The sequence below is a fragment of the Peromyscus maniculatus genome, chromosome 2, assembly GCF_049852395.1.
Source record: "Peromyscus maniculatus bairdii isolate BWxNUB_F1_BW_parent chromosome 2, HU_Pman_BW_mat_3.1, whole genome shotgun sequence".
NCBI classification, from domain to species: domain Eukaryota; kingdom Metazoa; phylum Chordata; class Mammalia; order Rodentia; family Cricetidae; genus Peromyscus; species Peromyscus maniculatus.
Genome location: NC_134853.1, coordinates 150133061 through 150151863, shown reverse-complemented (window position 1 = coordinate 150151863; position 18803 = coordinate 150133061). Strand labels below are relative to the sequence as shown.

The following is an 18803-nucleotide window of genomic DNA, read 5'->3' as shown; positions in this document are numbered from 1 at the left end:
GCCCAGATGAAAGGAGATGGAAGAAGAAAGCCCTTTGCTTTTTGCCTGCTTGCCTTCACTCTTGCTGGCAAGCTCATCTGCTTTGTTGCTGCTGCTGCTGCTTCCTCCATTGACACTAGAACCAGCCTCTTTGGGCTTCCAACATGGACTGAAGACCAGCTGCTCTCCAGGAATCCTTCGAGCCTTCAGTTCCAGACTGGGACAGCTGAGGCATCCAGCATTGTGGACTGAGCAAGTACTGGGTTCTTGGCCTTTCTGGTGTGAGACAGCCATCATTGGAGTACTCTGATTAACCTCATCATATAGGCCATACTGTGCAACAAATCTTTTCACATATCTTCATTCTGTCTGTCCCGCTCCTCTAGGGAACTCCTCCACTACACCTTTTAACCTTTGTGAGGTGTGTGTGTGGGGGGAGGTCACATCCAAGCCACTCCAGTCCTGGATGTGCTGTGTGACTGTGTCTGCAGCCATCGCCCTCTCAGGGCTGTGTAGAATGCCACCCCAAGCACAGCAGCTTCATGCACTTTCTCCCCTCACTAGTGGGTCTGCGGGTCAGCCAGGGCCATTCCACTCTAGGTCTGGGCTAGACGGCCTCATCCTCTGTGCAGCACAGACTCCAAGTGATGTGTTCTTCCAGGTCGAATTGGTGCAAGCACTGAGGGCCTCGCATGCACAGGTGCTGCCGCCTGAGGGCGTGGGCCAGAACGGGCATGGCTTTGTGTATACCCACGGTCTTTTGTCCTGCAGGCATCAGCCAGCCAAGCTCTTCATGGGAGGGTGGAGAAAACAAAAACAAAAACAAAAATAAAAAGCAAAACACCAAGCCTCAAGGTCAGGGGGCAGCAGGTCTGTGGGAAAAGAGCTCACACCGCCTGGGCCCTTCGGGCAGCCCACTCCCTCTTGGGATTCCTTGGGTCTGGTTATGGGATTGGGTTACATCCAAGTACTTCCCACCCCAATTCTGTTTCCCCAGCCCTGTGACTATGGGGTTATTCCAGGGCTGCCCTGGTGTCTGAAGACCCAAGACCCCCACTGTGAGCTGGGACATAGGATGGGCGTGAAGATCCAAGCTCTTATCCGTTTCCCAGACCTGTGTCTGACTGTTCCCCCTGTCACAACCCCAGTGCTGAGTCTTCTCTTGGGGCTCCCCCTGCTGATTCAGTCCTTACCGCTCCCCCAAAACTCTGTCACTTACAGCCAAGTTCACTCCCAAACTGGCACAGACGTCATAGTCCCGACTCTCTTCTTGTTTGTTGGGATTCTGGTTTCTCCTTCACCTCTAGAGAAAATCCAGACCTCATCAGCCCTGAGCGTCTCTCCTCATCCCAGGCCCAAACACTGCATGCCTCATTCCAGACTTCACCAAGAAAACAGAAGTAAGAGCCAGCCCACCTAGCCGGCACCTGAAGGGATGAAGCTGGCCCTCCTCATCAGCAGGGCCAGGCACCCACCTCATGGGTCCTGCCACATGAAGGGACCCCAGCCCCTGCTTTGGCTGTGTTAAATTGTTCATCCCCAGGCCAGTTCCTGGCTTCTCTCCCTCAGCCTCCAGCCGCCTACCGCTGCGCTCAGGCTCTCTCTAATGCATCCTTTTGTGTGGCTGCAAATTGCTTTCAGTTCCAGTGAAGTAGGTCTTGAGCTCTGCATAAAGTCAGATCCTCTGGCTCTGGAGGACCGGCTTGTCACCGGCTTTCCCTCCCTGGCAGCCAGGAGCCATGGTCCATTGTCTGAGCCACAAAGGAAGACAGAATGGCACCTTGAGTGTGACAGAAAGGTCCTTCCCTTCTGCAGATGCATCACATGGTGTGAGCCACCTAGGGAGGCCTTGCCCATATGCATCATCCAACATGTTCCCCATCTTCACCTGGGAAGGAGAAGCCACGTGATCAATGTGAAAACCTAGCTCACGGTCACTCAGCAATTCCTCAGGGTGGGACAGAGTTCAGCAATTCCTTGCTCCAGCTTTTAATCTTCAGTGGAACTGATGAGGTGAGTCCAGTATAATCCCATAGAGAAGCCTCATTCACTCATTGGCACTGGGACAGTGACAAATACCCAGTACATTGGTATTTGGATGTTTCTAACTGCTGGATACTGTGTGTGTGTGTGTGTGTGTGTGCGCGTGCATGCGCACGCACGCCAGATCAGGGTCCTCATATCAGTGAGGGCTCAACACACTCCGAGGAAATTCTCACTTTGCTCATGAGGCCTGTGTAAAAGCCTTCTGTGCACAGGGATGGCCTGTGAGTGTTGGCGATGTGGAGTCTGTCCACACTCCAGATGCTTCTCTGTGCTCTCCTGGCCAGAACCCCTGTTGTGGGCCCAGCGATGTGGAGCCTCACCTCAGAAATACCCATAAGCATCTTCTAGGACTTCTGGGTCGCAGAGACCATGGGGTCAGTTGCTGAACCTCTGTAAGTTCAGTTTGGATCTGGGATGCACCCCAGAGTCATCTATCCATGTTATAGGCTTGTTCCCTAGGAGGACAGTATTGGGTCGGGGTGGCACCTTTAAGGGTTGGGTCCTGCTGGGAGGACCTGAAGTCATCAGGGATGTGTCCTTGTAGGGAGAAGGGCTACCTTACCTTTCTCCCTGTTCTGTTTCCTGGCTGCGGGGGTGAAAGGTTTTGCTTCTTTCTGCATTCCTACCATGAGGCCCATTGGCCCAAAGTATCCCAAAAGGGATGATCAACAGAGAGCTGAGATCTCCATCTCAGAGCCATACTGAACCTTTCTTCTCTGTAAGTGGGTCCATCTCGGGCGTGTGCTTTAGTGACGGCAGGCTGACACCTCCTCACCCATGAACATGCCCTCCATGTGCCCCTGTCTGCACAAAGAGGACCAGTGAGCCGCCCCCCCTCCCCCGAGGGCTCACCAGCCTCTTCTCTCCTCCGTTTAATCTGATCCGTCCATCACACCTCCTCATGTCCTCTGCCAGGCTTCCTTCCTGTGACAGAAGATGATAATTAACTGCCATCATTCGGGCTTAATCAGCTCGAGGTGAGGAGGGACTTAGTGATGGAAGAGCCGGGATGTCGGGATGTGAATTAAGGGTTCATAGCACTTCATCACCCCCCATTACTGTCTTATGCTTATTCATTCTGGCAAATTAAATTAGCATTGTCTTCCCAATCTTGCTTCCCAGGAGGAATTAAACAATGGTGGCAGAGAGAGCTGGCCAGATGTGTTAGGGGGACTTCTTAGTACCTTGTGTTGTAACGGTCCACAGCTGTGGAGAGTACCAGGAATTTAGATCTCCTGGGGTGTCATTTGGGGTGTTGAAGCTGGGCATTTGCCTTTTCCACAATAACACATTGTCTAGGGTGGCTGTCATTCATCCCAGATCCAGTGTGGCCTTCTGTGCCTCGGTTGTTCCATCAGTAAAATGGGTGATGACCGCCATCAAACCTTGATGGAAGTTCTGTGATTATATCTGACAGTATGAAGACAGGTGTAGGAGAGGCCAGATCTCTGAGGCAGCTTCAAGCTCTGTGACTGGAGGGCTCTTTACTCTAGCCAAACTTGCTCAGAACAACTTTGAGACACAAATTTACAGATTTCCCGGACTGCAGATGGCCACTCTCCAGGTGGGTGGCTGGGGCACCCGGATTTCCCCAGAGACTCAAGGGCACTCCATTAAAGCCAGTTTGCAAATCAGAGCTGGGACTTAGCCCTGCAGCTCTAACATCCCTACCTCTCTTTTGGAGAAGTGTTGTAGACATAAGCAGTGTTTATCAATATCCTGTTCTCTCTTTCCTGGGTACATGGAAGTCTGTATTTCCCAGCTTGCCTTGCAGTTAGGTGGACCATGTGACTAGTTTTGACCAATGGATGGTGAGCAGAGTGATGTTGAGTTGCTGTTGGGCAGAAACACTGATGTGTCTCTTCTCCATTGTCCAGCTTCCTCTTCTTTGTTTGAGATCTATCTGTCTGTCTAACTATCTATCTGTCTATCTATCTATCTATCTATCTATCTATCTATCTATCTATCTATCTATCTATCTATCTATCTATCTATCCATCCATCTATCTATCTAATCTATCATCTATCATCGTGTGTGCATGCGCACGTGTGCACATGAGCACTTGCTGCAGGATTACCAGGGTTATAGATACTCAGTGCTACGCCCAGCTTTACATGGGTTCTGGGTATCTGAATTCAGATCCCCAAGCACTTTACCTACCAAGCCATCTCCGCAGCGCCTTGTTGATCTTGAAGGTGGCAACCTGGGACAATTGTGGCTCAAGATCAAAGCAGCATGGATCACTGGGTCCCACACAGAGGAGAGCAGCCTTGGAGAGTCACCTGACCCACAGTGCAGCTTGTGAGACAGAGACATGGAGCCACAGCCAGCGAGATTTGGGGCTGTTTGTTACTTCAGCAGGATGCTATTCCCATACTGACTGATACAGACCTTTTTGATAATCTAGTGAAAACCCTAGATCTTCTCTCGAGCAAAATGCATAGAACCATTACATTTGGGCTACTATCTTGCCCCCCTCCTCAGACCTAGGAGTCATGTAGATTTTAGCACTGCTGATTTCATACGCTGTGACCCTAATTGGTGATAAAGGTGGTAGTTCCCTTGATTACAGTTCCTTTCCCCTGATCCTCTTTGCTGGTGGCCATTGGCAGCACCAGCTCTTTGCTTCCACCCTAGAATATCTAAATACATCCAGATGCCCAAGAGAATGAAAGGCCTCCTTGGGCAGTCCTCACTCCTGAGAGGTGTGTGGGAATAGAATTATCATTTGTATCACTTACGTGCACATATGTCTGTGACATTTAACCCCCCAATTTCATGGGCTTGGTCTCCCTAAGTGTACTGGCTAGTTTTATGCCAACTTGACACAAAGTCAAGTCATTGGAGAGGAGGGAACCTCAATTGAGAAAATGCTTCAGTAAGACTGGACTATAGGCAAGCCTGAAGGGAATTTTCTTAATTAGTGATTGATGTGGGAGAGTCCAGCCTATTGTGGGTGGGGCCACTCCTGGGCTGGTGGTCCTAGGTTCTATAAGAAAGCAGGCTGAGCAAGCCTTGGGGAGCAAGCCAGTAAGCAGCAGCCCTCCATGGCCTCTGCATCAGCTACTGCTTCCAGGTTCCTGCCTTGATTGAGTTCCTGTTCTGACTGCTTTTCGTGATGAACTGTTATACAGAGCTGTGAGTGAAATAAATCCTTTTCCTTTCCAGATTGCTCTTGGTCATTGTGTTTTATCACAGCAGTAGTAACCCTAACCAAGACACCAAACCTCACCCTATTTTACATAAAACTCAGATCAGTAATCCCAGTTCTAACTCCTGGAGACTCATGGGAAATTCTCTTGTACCTCATCATAAAGGACTTAGCACTTGGGGCCAGGTCCCTATCTTTGAACTCTGAAAGTGAGTCCTCCTTGCCCACCCTGGTGCCCAGACTGACCCTGCTCCTTACCCTCCTGCCCACCCTGGTGCCCCACACTGACCCTGCTCCTTACCCTCCTGCCTGGGCTTTGTTTCGGGGACTTCAGCTGTTAGGAAAGCAAACTTTTGATGAGCTGATCTACAGCTGGGCAAAGAAGGGGTCCCCAGGGCATCCAGGCCTAGATTCCAATGCCAGGTTGGACACTTGCCAACTGGGTGAGTTTGGACAAGTTGTTTCATCTCTGGGCCTCCGTTTCCCTGTCTGTGGCAGCATGAAGAAGAGCCCTGCGCTGCCTGCAGATGGATGCCCATCACCGTTGTCCCTGCTGGAGCTCAGGTGGGACACAGAGCGTGTCTGGTGGCTGGGTGGTAGAATGAGCGTCTTGGGTGGTGCTTTGGACTGAAGAGGAGGGGCAGCCTGGGGCACTGCAGGGGCCGTCTTCCTCCTGCCTGTCTCCAGCTTTCTGCAGCTCCGCTCCCGGTTTCTCTTTATCTCAGGGTAGCATGCTCGCCTCCTCTCTGTCCCGAGACGGCCTTTCCCATCTCCCCGTCCTTGCTCCTCTACCCTTCTGCCTGCCACAGCGCGTCTCTGTGTCTCCCTGCGTCTGTCTCCATCTCTGAGCGGGGCGGGGGCGATGGGCTGTTCGTCTCTTTCCCCAGACTGTTCCTCTCTCTAATTTTGTCTCCTGTAACCTCTCCCCTCTCCCCCTCTCTCTTTCAGTCTGTGTTCATATTTTCTATTTTTGTCTCTCTCCAGGTATTCCTTGTCTGTGTGAGTCGCTTTCTCCTTCTTTCTCTCTCTTTATTATGTAGTTCATTTCCAAACCACCCCACATCTCTCACCATCTGTGTGTTCTTTCCGTCTATGTGGGAACGTATGTGTGTGTTTGTGCGTGTGTGTGTGCAAGTGTGCAGATGAGTCTCCTGCTTCGGGTGTTGCACACTCCCCTCCCAGTGTCCCTGTCTCCATTTCTCGGTGAATTAATCCATCTTCCTCTCACTTGCTGTTCTCCTTCCTGGTCTTGGCTGCTGGCACCAACATGGACATCTGGCAACCCAGACTGGGCCCTCTGCTTCCAAAGAAGCATATGCCAGTTTGGGGGGCAGCAGGCTGCTTCCAGTTGGTTCCCAGGAAGGAACATGCTGCAGACTCCAAGGGGGCCTGAGTCACCTTGCCTAGACCCAGTGGGAAACACACCAGAGGGAATGGTAGGTCAGCGGAGCGCAAATCCTGCCTCTTCTGCTTCCTGTGTGACCTTGGTCAAGTTGCTTAACCTCTCTGAACCCGTTTCCTCACTAGTGTGGGAGGCTGTTGTAAGGACCAAATGAGGCCCAGTCTACCATGTGGGTCACAGTAAATAAAAGATCGCTGAGCCAAGACCCATGCTGCCCCCGTGTGGCTGGAGGCAGACGGAGCTCACTGGGTGAAGAACCTTTCATGGGAGCGACATAAGCGGTGACAGAGGCAGTACGATTTTGGTCTAGAACTGAAAGTCTTGTGTCAGGTGGGCCTGTGGCTGCTTCTGAGACGAGGCAAAACAGCTGGGGAGGGTGACTTCCGGTTCACCCCAACTTTGGTGGAGACAAGGCACATGTTGATGTCTTGCTGTGAAGAACACAATGGACTGGCGGTCCCAGATCCTGGCCAGTTGGGTCCAGAACAGTGGGGGGGAGGAGGGGCAGGGGTCAGTGTGCCCTAAGACAGAGTCATCTTGGGTCCAGGGACACCAGGCTCCAGCGTGTCTGTTGGAATAGAGAAGGAGGAGGCTGGCTTAAGCCATGTGCCCAGAAGTCCCTTTACAGGCCACCTCTCTCAACCCTCCACAGTCCCCAGAATAGGACTCATGTCTATCCCCAGGGGAGGAAACTGGGGGCTCAGGATGCGGCCAAGGCCATATGTGGAAGTGGGAGGGACAGGCTAGGTTTACCTTGGGTGTTTGTCTGTCTGCAGCTCCCTCCCCCGCCCCCCTGAATGCATGAGAATGGCGCATGTACACACACACACACACACACACACACACACACACACACACACACTCCTCTCTGCTGCTGTTTGAATGCTGCACGCACACTGGCCAGCTCCCAGGTTTCTGCTGTGCCATGGCCCAGGTTCAGGAACTAAGGTGGAGCCTTACGTGAGGAGCCAGGGGCTTGGAGAGCCCGGACTCAGCAGGAGCTGCCTGACCTGGTCCTGAACCTGAGATGGTTTCAAGCCAAGGCCTGCTGAATGTTTGACTTTGAAATGTTTCCTGTTCCTTCTCACTGGCTGGTAACCCCTCCCACCCAGGTCACCAATACTGCACTGAGAGCCAAGAGGTGACTAGGGGTGGGGTGTGCCTCAGATACCTGTGAAGCTGGTCACTGTTGCCACTGGCAACAAGGAAGATCTTGGAGGCTGCAAGTGAATTGTCTCTGGCCACAGTGTACCCCACCTCCCAGGAGTCTTGACCTCAGGTGGCTTTTGGTCCCAGGGGCTCTAAAATCAGATGTGTGCTTTATCTGTCAGGCAGTGACAATCTGGGTAACAGGAAGGAAGCTGGTGGCCCACTCTAAGCTTCAACACTCGTGGGAAAGAAGATAAAGGCTTGACATCTGACTTCCCCTCAGGAGGGAGTCCAAACTCCAGAACTTTCTCTGATCTGGAAAGCTGAAAGCCTTGGCAGCTCCCTTGGTTACAAGTCATTAATCTTGGTGGCATTCTTTCCCAGCTTCTGAAGTTTCCAAGCAGCTGCAGGTCCCTCTTTATACACACCAGTTGCTCACAGACCCTCCCTTGGGTGGCAGCACTCTGGCCTGAAGAGGTCTCACTCTTTGTGGTTCACTCTGTGGGGACAGCTCTGGGGGACCCTCTGGAGACTTCAGGAAAGGGCCAATGGGAGCAAGCCTTTCCCTCTGTGCAAGTAGGATCTGGTCACCACAGCTTCCCTGGATGAGCCCATGAGAGGTACAAGAAACTGGAAATGTAGGTCATTCTGAGGACTCAAGTTCAGAGTACTAGGTCTAGTCCTTGCTCAGCTGTTACTGGTTATCTGATCTTATTGGTGCCTCAGTTTCCTGATTATAAAAGGAGGAGGATGCAGATAACCCCTAAGTTATGATAGTTAGCCTTGCAGTATTTTCAGTGTACGATGGATGGATGAGAAAGTAATCCCATTGTAAGTTGAGGATCCCCTGTGGTTTCTTTTTCTTTGGTTCTCTGTGAGCAGTACACATGATGCATGATGCAGGTGGACTTTGTGCCTGGCGCTTCGATGGGCGTTGGTGCCTGGGATGTAGATGGGGGAGGATTAAGAAACCCAGCATGTGGATGCCGCTGTCACTGTTTAGCATGGCTTTTTGAACCCCAAGTTTCAGGATGACGTGGGGAGAGGGAGTGGTTGGGGCTTTGGGCTTCCTGTCTCTGTCGTGCTGTGCTTAAGTTTAAGGCTTGGTGCAGGAAGGCACACCGCCATCTGGAGGCAGTGGCTCAGGCCTCTGCGTCTTGCAGAGATGCCTGGAAGTGTCTGGGGAGCAGGAAGAGTGATGGTGCAGGCCAGGGGAGCGGGGAGGGAGGTGTGATGAGAAACCCTCCAAACCCTACACCTCCCTCCTGCACAGTGGTTCTCAGTGGGCTGCGACCCCTTTGGGGCTGAATTATCCTTTCACAGGAGTTGCATATCACATATTTACATTATGATTCATAACAGTAGCAAAATTACAGTTATGAAGTACAACACAAATAATTTTGTGGTGGTGATGGTGGTGGGGGTTCACCAGAACGTGAGGAACTGTATTAAAGGGTCACAGCATTAGGAAGGTTGGGAACCACTGCTCCCATGGCACAGATCCCAGCCCCAGGAACAAAACATTGGCACCCAGCATCCCTGAGTTTAAAGACAAGAAAGACCTCACAAGGGGAGGACTTTGGTCCAAGGTCATGCAGAAAATCCTGTCCACAATGGGCTGAGCACCTGGTTTCTTGCCCACTGCCTTTTCTGTCTTAGGCAGCCAGAGAAGAAGGAAGCTGGAGGCAGGTGCAATCCGGTTTCCCCTGGGGCCATCACCCCAGGCATCTCTGTGCATCTCTGTGCAACACTTCCTTGGGAAGGACCTCATCAACCAAGTAGGCTTGACTAGCCTGGGCCAAAATTGAGGTTGCTGTGGCTCGTTGTCAAGCAGCAGTGCAGAGATTCAGTTAAGTTCTTGTCCCTGAGCCCAGCCACGGCCCCCGAGTTTATCCCTTTCATTTAAAATCTCACCTAGAGCTTGGGAGGAAAAGCCGATTTCATTACAGCGCTCCGTCTTGCGGGAGCCGTGCCCACACACCTGTCGGCTTGTGATTATTCTCTGTCTACAGAGCCTATGGCTCCTCCAGGCTCCTCCCACTGCCTGGGTCCTCAGGGCTGGCCACAGAGTGGCACAAAGTGCCTGCATTATTTACTTAACAATAAAGAGCCAGCTTGCGCGACCCAGTGGGAGAGTAAGTGGAGATTTACTGTGAAATGATTAACCATAAAAACACAGATCACACCCGCTTCAGACAAGGGGAGGAAAGGGACCGAGATGGGAAGCTGCCGGCGACGCGGTGTTATCACACAGGGTCGCTCTGCTTGTGTGACCACCCTTGTCAGGCTTCTGCCTGGAGAAGGCTGCCGGGGAGACCAGGACTAGGCTCTGTCCCTCTTGTGTGGAACCCCAGGCGTATCTCTGGACCAGTTTCCCTGTGTATCTGATGAGGGATCAGGAGGAGTGGCTTCTTGCCTGATGCCAGTGGGAAGAGCATCTTGGTACCACCAGGCTAGGGCACGGACCACGGTGTGGGTGAGCTCTGGGGTCAGCCTTAGTCATGCCCTTTCTGTTCCTTCCCCCAGGAGAGCAGGCAGATAACAGTAAAGAAAAGATGAGAGTCGTAACAGAGGCCTGAACTCCACATCAGCACAATAGGAAAACTCCGTTTGTTCAGCCTATCCTCCATAGGAACTGTTTAACTCTCATAACTGCGCTAGTGGATTGAGTTCTGCCCGCACAGAGGGGGATCGCCCAGCAGGCGTCCGGCTCCCCAGGGAGCAGAAAGCGGCAAGCTTGTTTGCACCACAGAGAGCGGCTTCCTGCTGGCTAACCTCAACCTGAGAGGCAACAGTTTCTCTGCTGTGCCTACCACTTCTGCAGGGAGACCGGGATCACAGAGCGGGCTGCCCGGGTAGGACACGGGGAGAATCTTTCTCATTTGTTTTTCCCTTGGGTACTCTGCCTCCACTCCATATATTGCCCATTTCGGTTTCATTTAGGATTCTCTTTAGTCTGCAGTAATTAATCCCATTAGTAGTTAATAACCCTTTATATTAAACTTTCCTTGATTAAATTACCGTGTGATCCTGTCTTCTGACTATATCCTGACTGATCCAGAATTTGTATTGGGGCCAGGTATGCACACCTGTAATCTAGCACTCAGGAGGCTAAGGCAGGAGGATTGGGGGTTTGAAAGGCCAGCCTGGGCTACATTGTGAGACTCTGTCTCAAAAAAAGAAAAAAAAAAAGATTAAAATAGTCTACCAGCCTACCAACAATACAGAACATAATTGGAATTGGCCCAGGGAATAGCTCAGCAGAGGTGTGTTTGATTTTGTTGTGGTTATTGTTGAGACAGGGTCTTACCATGTTGCCTGGGTTGGCCTTGCCTTCAATAACCCTCTGTCTTCAGCCTCCTCAGAGCTGGGATCATAGGCATGCGCCACTGTGCCTACAAAGATTTTTTTTTAACATAAAAATCATTCTCAACATCTCATAGGACATGCAAAAATAAAAGCCACAGGCCAAATTTGGCTCACCAGCCACAATTAGCCAATTCCTGGGGTGGAGTGACTGTCTGCCAGAGAGAAGAAAATGAGCACTGGGCTTTTCAGGGATTCCTGAGTGTGGCTGTGGGATGATGATAAATTGGGGCATCCGACACACCACTGTGGCTGCTAGTCAACATGGGGACACAATGGCCAGGCGGTGGGGATGCAAAATGGCCAGGCAGCAGATGGAGTCTTAGTTCAAATTCATCACACTGAAAGCCAAGGCAGCAATTCTCTGATTTTTCTGAAATGTCACTTGAATAGCTAAACACAAAACTGGGGCCTCACTGGAGCCTGATGGTCCATGGGGTGATGCCATGGTGGTAGGAAGGCTAAGTAGGCATCCCCAAGCTTCCTTTCTATTCCCGAGAACATAGTAGATCAGGTAATGCTCCCCGAGCAAGGGGAGTTTGTAAAGACGAATGCTGACCCTAAAATTCAAAGAAGCTGGGGGCTGTCAAAGAGGGGTGCTTACCAACCTGATCAACGGAGGCTCAAGGGACCAGGAAGACTGCAGTGAACGTGAGCAGGTGACGGCTACCACGGTTCCTGTCCCAGACACACGGTCTCCACAGTGCAGCCTCGTTGGCAGCAGGTATCGTGCACACAACTGTTGAATTGCTAGTGTCTCTCTTATTCTGTTTTGTAAGTATGACAGGAGGCAGTTTCCTTCTGTCTGAAGGGGCCGATGGCAGTGCATTGTCAGAATGTCACCCAGACAGTGCATTGTCAGAATGTCACCTAACGGGCCTGGGGAGATGGCTCAGTAAAGCACTTGATTTGCAATCATAAGGAATCGAGTTTGATCCCCAGCACCTGCATAAAATCAGTGGGGGGTGTGCACAGCATGTGCTTGTAATCCAGTGGATTGTAACCGTGGATTTCTGGGATCACCAGCCACTCAGCCTGCTTAATATGAGTTCTGGGTCAGTGAGAGACCCTACCTCAAAAAAAAAAAAAAATCAGGTGGATATTGTCTGAAGAACAACCCTTGCCCTTGCCCTCTGTCCTTCCCTGACCCCCCCCCCCCCCCACACACACACACCACTACCTCAGGCCAAGTGACAGGTCTCTCACTGTCTCTCAGCAACAGTACACACACACAATCTGGAGATCTCTGATTTCTCGAACCTGTACAGAAAGCAACACTGGCCCATGGTGTTGATGACCTTGTATGGATTGGATTGGGTAAGAAGAAAATAGCTACCTAAGGGGTGGGAGGTAATTCCTCCACGCACTGAGTCCTGAGTCTACCGCCTCCATGCAGTTTCTAGGCTTTGACAGTCAGCAATTTGTGGAGTTCCCCCGGGCGGAAAGATTGTTGTCTGCATCTCATGCTGCAGCAACAAAAGAGAACCGGTGCTTGGCAAGCATTTTGGACCGGAGATGACGTCACAGCGCCTTTGAGTGTGTCGCTTCCACTCAGCAGCCGCGCATCCACCACCAGCTTTGAGCGGAGGACAGAAGCAAAGTCTGTCTACCACTTCGAGGCTGAGGTCAAACCGCTCTGTCCCTTGGCCTTAGGATACAGTGGATCCAATGATGCTCAATGTGTCTGGGGCAAAAAAGGATGCTGCTTGGAGCCACAGGCTAGCCTCGGTGGCAGAATCAGTGAAGATGTGTAGTGTTTGTAGTTAAAACATGCCCAGGATCTGGTGGCCTCTCCCAGCTCCCTCCAGTGTGGCACAATTCTGCAGGAGCAGGGAGTTATGCTGTGTGGGTAGCCTAGAGGTTAGGAGTGTTGAGTTCTCCACGGACAGAGAAGAGTGTGGATCTTTGCCCTGCCGCTCACTAGCTGTGTGTCCTCGGGCAGTTTCTTGACCTCTGTGCCATGCTCCTTCCCTGTGGAGTGCTATCTCTAGGTTCTAGGTCCTTTTAGGGGGCTGTTGTCATGAGGCCTCAGGTCACACAGGCCTTACTCTAAGTGCTGGACTTGATGGGCCTTGGGAAGGTCTGAGGGGAAGAACTGCTCCTTGGCTCTAGAACAGATGGATACAGAATTTTTGATCTTAAACATTAGGCTGTAAGATGTCCACATAGTGCCTAGACGGGCCTCGGTGGGTCATCCCCAGTACTCCATAAACAAACATCAGGCTCCTTGGCCCCCTCCCAGATATACCGTCAGAACTGTCAGGATCTTGGGTGGGAACTTCCACTTTAGACAGATCCCTTCCTCCCTCTTCTCATCCCCATGGGATTCCTCTGCAACCTGAACCCGGAGACCAGCTTAGGGAAAACAAAGGAATACGTTTCATTCTGATTTTATGGCTTTGCTGAAAGAATGCCATGCCCGAGGCTCCAATTCAGGAAGCCAACAAGCTTGGGGACCAGACATGGGCCTCCTGAGGCCTGGTCATGACTTTCCTGCCTGGTCCCCAACTCCCAGGATACTGAGAGCATGACATTGGCTGCTGGTGTCCTCTGGCCATAGGATGGGCACTAAAGTCACTTTGGCTGGAGGCAGAATGTAGGCTCTGCTACTGCTCACGTGACACATGGATGTCACAACCCGGTCCCTTCATTGTTAAGATGGGGCTGGTCACACCGGTAATGATGAAGCTTAGGGAGGTAGCAAATGTCATGCCACGTGGTCCGTGGATCCCTGCCCCCACAGAAGGGTTAAATTATTGTATTTTTACCCTGTTCTAGTTTCTGAGCCTTCTGAGGGACCTGGGAGACTCACAGATGATTCTGAAGCCAGCCCTGGATCTCAGAGGTGACCTCTGATGTCTTTTCCCAAGTCCAAGGCAACGGACAAGGAGCTGAGGCAAGTAACTGTCACTCCAGGTGCTGACAGAGGCTGGGGAGTATACGACTCGGTGAAGGAATTTGGGATAGATCAGGCTGGCCTCAAATTGTCTCTCTATGCAGCTTTGCTGGCCTCAGATTTACTGTGTAGCCCAGGCTGGTGTCCTCTGGCCATAGGGTGGGCACTACAGTCACTTTGACTGGAGGCTGAGTGTAGGCTCTGCTGCTACTACTCACGTGATACAAAGATGCTGGCATCACAACCCCTCTGAGCCCTGGCTCCTTCGTTGTTAAAAGGGAGCTGGTAATCCCGGTAATGGTGAGGTTGGGGGGTGTGGTCGTAAATGCCATGCCGAGATCAAACCCACAACCTTCCAACCTCAGCCTCCTGAGCACGGGGATTATAGGTGTCGGCAGTCACCTTCACACATGCCGTCAGCTGTCACCCAGTGCGGCTTGCTTCGAGATGATTATGAAAGCAACATTCACCTCCGTGGAAAGCAGTGAAATCGTAAAGGCGCAGTGGCTGTCACCTCGAGCCTTAGGGATGAGCCTCGAAGCACTGCGGCCCACTTCCTGCCATGGTGCCTTCTGTGCACACCATGTCCTGTCTGCCTGTCTGTCTGTCCGTCTGTCTCTCTCATCTCTCAGTCATCCAAGCTGGCAAAAGTGGCTTTGAAGATTTTCACTAAATGTTGAACTTCTGCTGGGACGGTCTGTCTTAGAAGCCATGAGGTGTCTCTGGAATTCTCTGGTGGGGATCAGGGGCATCTTTAAGACATGAACAGCAGGCCGGCGAGATAGCCCAATAGGCAAAGATGGTGGTTGACTCTGCCACCAGAATCCACGTGGTGGAAGGAGAGGACTGACCCCCGCGAGTTGTCCTCTGAGTTCCACACATGTGACTTTGCTTGCATGTGTGCATACCTCCCCCGACTCTAAGTGAACACATGTTAAAAATAAAGGAGAGAAATGAAGAGCCGTCAAGCAGAGAGGTGGGAACAAGGGACTTGAAAGGCCGGCAGGGCCGCGTCTGAAGAACTTGTTACAGTATCTTGATGCAGTGGGTGGAGAACAGAGAGATGTGGCTGGGAATTCCATCCTGCCCATTGTGCTGACCTGTGATTATTTAATGATGCACAGCAGCAGGGGGATTTGCCCAAGCAATGCTGGGGAAGCTAGCTGCTGCCAACGTGTGTATGCATGCACATATGTAGCCACACGTGCATATATATGCACATCGCCATGCGTGTGATTTGACAGGTGCCATCTCTGAGGCAAGTTCAAGCTCTGAGTCCCCTTTTCCACTAACATTTCCTCACCTTCTAGGGAAGGATAAGAGGGAGCTGAGACTGCCTTCCCTGGCACTGGTCATGGGTAGGAGGCTGGGGCCCCAGTGTCTGGAAATGCATGCAGTCGTCATAAATGACCACCAGCACAGGCCACACACTGTAAACCAGGCACTGTCCTGGATGCTCCACGAAGGAGCTTTTTCCTTCCATGCTCTCCGGGTGAGAAAACAGGCTGCTGTGCACACTTGCTGTGGGGTAGACAGGACCACTCTGGTTGGGATGTGAGTGGCCCCCACCGGCCTGTCTGTTGGAACACTTGACCCCCAGCTGGTAGCATGTTTTGAGAGGTTATGGTACTTTTAGGAGGTGGGGCCTCAGTGGAGGAAGTGAGTCACTGGAGGGCAGGACTTAAGGCGCACAGCCCGGCCCCACTTCCTGTTCCAGGTGTGCCCAGATGTGAGGGGTCAGCTGTACTTCTCCCGACACTGCTGACAGCTCCTTCCATCTTCACTGCAGTGAGTCCTCTCCAGCTGTGAGCCAAAAAACAAAAACAAAAACAAAAACAAACAAAACAAAACAAAAACCTCCCGGAGAGCTTCCCCCTCCCACCTGCTTCTTGTCAGTCTTTGATCTTAGCAGTAAGGAGAGCAACCAACGGGGAGAAAACTAAAACCCCCCACACCCAACTTCCATGTCTCTCCAAGCCAGGAGGGGAGAGGGCGGGTTGACGAACCCAGTGCTCTGGTTATCAACCCACCCTCCAGAGAAGAGACCGAGGCTCAGAGAAGCGGAAACGCTTCAAGTTCTTCCCACAAATGGTGCTGGAGTTGTCACATGTCCACAGGCAAAAAGGGAATCTCCATCTAAGTGTCAGACTTCATGCAAAAGTCGAACGAGATTGCTCACAGATCTGGGTGTGAAGCTCAAACTTCCAAAAGCGCAGGCAAGGCCGGAGAGAGCCTCTCCCGACTTGGGTTTAGACAGAGAGCTTTTACACACGGCACCAAACAACAAGATCCATAAAACACAACGGAATAAAACAATGATAAATTACACTTCAAGATGATTTCTTTTCTTCTGTGTAAAAAGCGTTATTAAGGGAACACAGAGATAAGCCACAGACTGGGATAAAAAAAATCTGAGATTACAATATCCAGTAAAGGATTTCTGTCTAAAATATGCAAAGAGATTTTTAAAAATCAGCAGGGAAAAGATATAACTGGGAAATATGGACTCGGAGAGACACACAGGAATGCAAAGGAGTGGCGAATCGTGGTAAATAGAAAGCCGCTCCCACCACTGCCGAGAGGGAAATGTGCGTTGAAGCTGCAGTGGGTGCAATGTGAGCTGATCAGAATGGCTAAAGAAGAGTTCCTGACAATAATGTGTGCTGTCAGGGAGATGGGGCAACTGTTGAGGATGTAGGAGCATCTCTCAGTCATTGTGGGAGGGGAAGAAAAGGGGACAGTCATTCTGCAGCGTGCTTTGGCCACTCCTTAGGATGAAGTTCCATTCTGTTATCTGTCTGTCTATCTATCTATCTATCTATCTATCTATCTATCTATCTATCTATCTATCTATCTATCTATCTTGAGACAGAACCTCAGGTCTCATTGTGTAGCCTTGGCTGGTCTAGACTTGCTATGTAGACCAGGCTGGCCTTAAACTCAGAGAGATCTGCCTGCTTCTGCCTCCTGAGTGCTGGGAGTAAAGGTGTGTGCCATCATGCCTGACCTCAGAACCTCAAGACCCATTCTTTTTTTTTTTTTTGGTTTTTTGAGACAGGGTTTCTCTTTGTAGTTTTGGTGCCTGTCCTGGATCTCACTCTGTAGACCAGGCTGACCTCGAACTCACAGAGATCTGCCTGGCTTTGCTTCCCGAGTGCTGGGATTAAAGGCGTGCGCCACCACCGCTCGTCAAGATCCATTCTTTTTTTTTTTTTTTTTTTTTTTTTTTTTTTTTTTTTGGTTTTTCGAGACAGGGTTTCTCTGTGTAGCTTTGCGCCTTTCCTGGAACTCACTTGGTAGCCCAGGCTGGCCTCGAACTCACAGAGATCCACCTGCCTCTGCCTCCCGAGTGCTGGGATTAAAGGCGTGCGCCACCAACGCCCGGCCAAGATCCATTCTTAATGGTTAAATCCGCTCAAGTGCCTTGAATTCAAATGCTTGTATGAGAGACTGACAAATATCAATACAATGGTGTGTTACTCAGTAATCAAAAGAAACATGCTATTTATGCATTTTTCCCCCACAAAGGGAGTAAGAAGTAGTTTGTTCTGAACTAACTATGAATGTCCATGGGCTAGAAACAAGGATTGGTGGCCCAAGCCACACACTCCACTATGGAAGAGGCCACATGATAGTCACAACTTCTAAGCAGTCAGTCTGCTATGGTGATATATTGTGTACCCTAATAAAATTTCCTGAAGATCAGAGAACAGAACAAGTCACTAGATTAAACACAGAAGCCAGGAAGTGGTGGCACACACCTTTAATCCCATCACTTGTGATCTCATGACTTTGCTTGGGAAGCGCACAAATCTTTTGTACCAGGAAGTAATATGGTAGGGCAGAGAAAGGTATACAAGGTGTGGGAAAACAGAAGCTGAAGGCTCTTTTTGGTGGAGGCCTTTTGTGTGAGGACTCAGAGGCTTTCAGTCTGAGGATTCATGGAAACAGGATCGGCTGAGGAGTTGGCGAGGTGAGGCTGGCTGTGGCTTGCTCTGCTTCTCTGATCTGTCAGTGCTCATCCCAATATCTGGTACTGGGTTTTTTATTATAAGACCATTTAAGATTCGAACAACACTCTGCAGATTCTTAAACACTGGGGTGACCTTTTAGGGGACCCAGAGTTCACAGTTCCTCTTGTTCAAGCATCAGATTTTGTGCATGCAGAGGCCAAATGTTTTATGGCACATGGCGATAGGAAGGTTCACGCTTAGGATCTGAGGAGGATGAGGCTGAGCAGGCGGGAAAGCAGTTTTTAGCAGTAGAGATGTGGCGGTTAGCTGAGTTACAAGGCAGATAAATCTCACTAGCGTGAGGCTGAGAACAGGAACTGGTTTCAAAGTGTTGTTATGTGACTCCTCAAAGATTATTTTTATTGTTTTGAGAATTTCATACATGAGTAATGTATTTACATCATTTCTAACCTTCCCTCCAATTCCTCCTATGCACCCCTTCAAATTCATGACCTCTTATTCTCTAATTATTATTGTTACACACACACACACACACACACACACACACACACACACACACACACACACGCGCGCCCCCTCCCCCCTAGTCCATTTAGTATGGCTTACATGAGCTTAACCCTGGCCTCTTGGGGCTGGATAAACTATTTTGAAGCTGTTATCTGGAGAAGACTGATTCTCCCCCTCTCAGCAGCCATTGATTGCCTGTAGCTCTTCATCTGGGGGATGGGTCCTTGTGCAATATCCCACATCCACATAGACACGTGCCCTGATGTGGCTATCATGGAGGTCTTCTGTTGTTACGTTTTCCTGGGCACAGCTTCCCTGTCATGTCTAGAAGA

The 18803-nt window shown here is 50.7% G+C and overlaps 2 long non-coding RNA genes across 2 annotated transcripts; both read right to left on the bottom strand.

Annotated features, from left to right (window-relative positions):
• Nucleotides 1–386: 386 nt before the first annotated feature.
• LOC143272004 (uncharacterized) lies at nucleotides 387–6870 on the bottom strand. Its single transcript, XR_013049363.1, has 3 exons — nucleotides 3210–6870; nucleotides 2878–2949; nucleotides 387–1730 (listed from the first exon to the last, which is right to left on the bottom strand). It is a non-coding gene; the product is annotated as an uncharacterized LOC143272004 (long non-coding RNA).
• An 8-nt stretch (nucleotides 6871–6878) lies between these two features.
• Nucleotides 6879–9780, bottom strand: LOC143272003 (uncharacterized). The gene is made up of 2 exons (XR_013049362.1): nucleotides 9643–9780; nucleotides 6879–7147 (listed from the first exon to the last, which is right to left on the bottom strand). It is a non-coding gene; the product is annotated as an uncharacterized LOC143272003 (long non-coding RNA).
• Nucleotides 9781–18803: the final 9023 nt, after the last annotated feature.